The sequence below is a fragment of the Mustela erminea genome, chromosome 20 (assembly GCF_009829155.1).
Source record: "Mustela erminea isolate mMusErm1 chromosome 20, mMusErm1.Pri, whole genome shotgun sequence".
Taxonomy (NCBI): Eukaryota; Metazoa; Chordata; class Mammalia; order Carnivora; family Mustelidae; genus Mustela; species Mustela erminea.
In genome coordinates, this window is record NC_045633.1 from 29,432,702 (window position 1) to 29,436,982 (window position 4,281).

Genomic DNA, 4,281 nt, shown 5'->3' on the forward strand with positions numbered 1-4,281 from the left:
CAGGGTAGTGGGATCATGACCTGAGCTGAAGGTAGACACCTAACGACTGAGCCACCCAGGTGCTCCAATTTGCCTTTTTTTTTTTTTTAAGACTATTTATTTGTCAGAGAGAGAGAGAGAACAAACAGGGGGAGCAGCAGGCAGAGGGAGAGGGAGAAGCAGTCTCCCCCCTGACCAGGGAACCCAGTGCAGGACTCAATCCCAGAACCCTCCGCCTAACCCCTAATTTGCTTATTTTTTATTTTTATTTTTTTTAAGAGATGGGTTGTATTGAGGCTGGAAGGGAAAATTTTATCATATGTCCGTGTGTGTGTGTGTGTGTGTGTGTGTCTATCCACGGATTAGGTTTTCAATTCAATAGGACCAGCTTTTTGAGGAGGGGGAAAAAAAAATCAACCGTGAGACTTTTCTGTTTGATCCTACCTAACGGTGTCAGCAGGACAAAATGATGGTGACGTCAGGCAGCGGATGCAAACGCTTCCGCCGCCGCGGGTGCTGCGATAACCAAGGACGCCTGCTCTGCGCACCGCCCCGGGCGGGCGAGCACCTGCGTGTCAGCAGATTCTGCGGATTCTGCGGCTGCGGAGTTATTTTGGATGCAGAGAGATGCTGCTGGAACTCCCCCCTCAACAGCCGGAGCCAGAGCTGAATGTCGGTTTTCACTGCACATCTTGGGTGTCAGGAGAAGGCGTGTAGGATAGTGAGGTAGTTAAGTGACAGGATCTGGGCAGAGATCGGTCTAGTATTTTATCACGTATTTCTGTTCCGCTTACTTCTTGATTCTTGGTAATGCACGAGGGAGCGTCCCACGCTTTCCTGTTCATAATTCAGCCGAATGCCCCAGTAGCCAGGGACCGTAAGAGATGCTCCTGGCCAGTGAATACCAGAACTTTCTTTTTTACTCTCTGCTGTGAAGGACCTCAAACCCTTAGAAGATGAAACACGATGGATACCGTCAGTCTGTCATACAGGCTTAATGATTGTTGTCATTTGCTCAAATTTTTTTTTTTTTTTTTTTGCAGAAGTATTTAAAGTACATAGTATCCTTACAACCCTTAAGCGGAACAGCGTGAAGCTTGAGAATAAGAACCTTATTCTACATCTCATCCCACCTTACAAAACGTTTCTTTCTTGTAGACCAGCAAAATCTGGTCGGAAGTGCTGGTAGAGTAGATGGGCCAGTACTTGATCTGTTTAACCCCCTTGGGGCCTTCCGGGACAGGAGAAGGTGCGAGTCAGTGGAGAGTTGAAGTGGTGGGTACAAGCTTGAGGGTCTAGTGTCAAATCACCCGGTGTGCTCCAGCCAGCCCTCCTCAACCTCGGGGCCGGCGGTGGACTCTGAAAAGAAAGGAAAAATGTCTGTTGAGGATGGTGTGACCGCCCTCGCCTTGCAGTCTTATGTTCCTCTCCCTGCGTGGAGGGCTGAGCAGAAGAAAACCGAAAATAAGAACTCTCTGTGGCTTCTTGAGGGAGGGGGATCTGGCCAGTGGTTTTGCTTCTTGACCGTTGGTTTTAATGACTAATACACTTGGTCGCACCTGCATAAGCAAGATCTTTCCCTGGGGCCTGGGGGCTCAGTGGGTTAAGCCTCTGCCTTAGGCTCAGGTCCTGATCCCAGGGTCCTGGGATCGAGGTATCGGGCTCCCTGCCTGGTGGGAAGCCTGCTTCTCCCTCTCCCACTTCCCCTGCTTATATTCCCTCTCTCGCTGTGTCCCTCTCTGTCAAATAAATAAATAAAATCTTAAAAAAAAAAAAAAAAGATAAAGATCTTTCTCTGCTTTAATTCTCAGGGTTGTTGTAACTACTCCGTGGAAGAATGGAGTCTGGACGGTCACTCAAGGGCCAGGAGCTTTGCCTGGCTGCTTTTTACAAAATGTTTTCATTAAAGATTTAGAAATTAAATTTTTATTTGAGAGCAAGATGAGTATTTGTTCTCAAAAGAGCGTTCCTTTGGAGCATATACTGCTCCTTTCGAAGTGTCCAGTGTGTCCCTTTCTTGCCTCCTAAGAAGTCAGACCGCTTTGAATTCCGTATTTATTTTTCCAGCGATTGTCTTTAGTGCGTCACTGTGTATATATTTGTATTCCCGAACAACATAGTTTAATTTTTTTTTTGTTTCTGAAATTGATAGCGTTCATCTCCATATTATTTTCTTGAGATGATCTCTTTGTGCTTGTGTGTGATGTTTTTTCCAAGGTTCAGGAGTCTCTCACCTGAACGTACAGCGTATCTTTCCATCTTCTCTCTTCTTCTACACAGAGTGCTTCTTTGACATTACCGTAAGCATCTCCTGTTGCAGCCACCGAGCATGTAGTATATACACACCCAGGGGTAAGACAAGCACTGGCCCATCGCATGGGCCGCCTTCGGTAGGGACAGACAGCACCAAATGGTTTTCCAAAGTGGTGATGCCAGTTTCCACTCTGAGCAGACTTCTCCTCTCTCCCTCTCCCAACCCCTTTCTCTCCCCACCCCCGCCGGTGGGTGATTGGGACATGGCGTGTGTTTTTTTAGGTTTTTACATTTCTCAGTCATGTACGCATCAGTCCGTGGCTCCGCAGGGCCGCCATCAGGGGAGATGAGTGTCACCCTGGCTTCCCACGTGTCTTGCTCCCCAAGGTGTAACCACCGTGACCTCTGTGTGTCTGTTCTGGTATTTGTCCTGCATGTTGGAGGCTGAGCCCAGGAGAGTGCGGGGCTGGAGGTTACTGGGAGCTCTGAGTGCGTCAGGAGACCTTGTTGGCCGGTTTCTCTGTGGGGTGATCTAAGGGTGCTGGTTGCTGGTGGACCATCCCCCCCCAAACCAAGTCTCTGCATCTAAAGCTGGTCTGATTCTGCAGAGAACAGCCTCCTGCCTCCAGCCCAGGATGGTGCAGGTTGGTGAGGGCGGTTGCTAGTAGTCCGGGGGTCCCGTGGGGAGGGGACAGGTGGTGGTGGGGACGGGGGCGTCATCCCTGCTCATGTCCCTGCTCGTTGGCATGGTGCGCTCTCTGGTGTGGGGGTGAGCCCTGGGCCTCCTGACTGACTCGGAGATGAGCAGTCTTCTGTGGAGCTGCAGGAGATGAAGGGGGTCCCGCAGCTCTCACACGGCCCCGTCCGGTCCTCTCCGCAGCTCACTCCTCTTCTCGGCCCGCCCCAGCCCGAACCTGCTGGCTCCAGTCCCCAAGCTCTTGGACACTTGAGGAGTCACGTGATGCCTTGGTGGCCTCCGACTCCACCTCTGGCTTCAGATCTTCTTGCTCACCTGGGTTAAGCAAGTCACTGCTGGTCACTAGCCTCAAAACATGTTGTTTCGTTTTTCCCCATTATCTTTGTTCTTAGGGTTTTTGAGTTTTAAGAAATTTACCTTCCTGTGGTTCCAGGGAGCTCTGCCGCCATAGGAGAGCTCTTAATAGAGGTCTCTCTCCTGAGAATTTGAATTTGCATTTCCCCGAGGGTTAAGAGAGCTGATCTCTTTACACACGTCCGTTGATTCCCTTTTCAATTTGTGGCTGTTTCAAGGCTTTTGCCCATTTACTACTCTTGGTTTTAAATTCTCTGCCCCTTTTTTGTCAGATTTCTATATTCTGGATACCAACCCTTTGATGGTGTTTGGCTTAGCTCTCTACTTCATGGTGTGGAATTTTGGTGACCAAAGGGTTTTAGTTTTAATGGTGAATTTATTGATATCTTTATTTCAGATTTACATTTTTTTCTATATTATTTAAGAAATCCTTTCCCACTCCGAAGCTGGATACACGTTCTCCCCTAGTCTAAAAATTGTGGTGTTGCCTTTGCATTTAAGCCTTTGCTCCACTTGAAGCTGGGTCGGAAGCATGTGTGATGATAAACGGGGATTTGGCTTCAGTTTGTGCCCAAGGATAACGGACGTATGTCGCGCAGCACATGTCAGCCTGTCTGTGTGAGCCGTGCTGTCAGCTCTGTGTTACCCGTCCCTGTTCTGGGAGGCTCGCCTGTGCGGGTAGACAGAGTTCATCCATTTTTTGTTACTGCGTGGGATTCCTGTTTTAGAAGTATCCCGCAATTTATTTATCACTTGTGGATATTGGGGTGGTTGTTCATACTTGGATACAAACAAGGCCGCTACGAGCCTGTTACACGGGGTCTACGTGCTGGGGCTCCTGTGGGGCTCGATGGCTCCGGACCTGCTGGCTTGGGGTACGCCTGTCTCCATCCCTCACTCGCTGTTTGCCACCTGAGCTCAGACCGGTACTAGTCTAACTGTTTGATTTTGATTTTCTTTTTTTTTTTTCCAGTGCCCGAAGACCTCTCCTTAGAAGA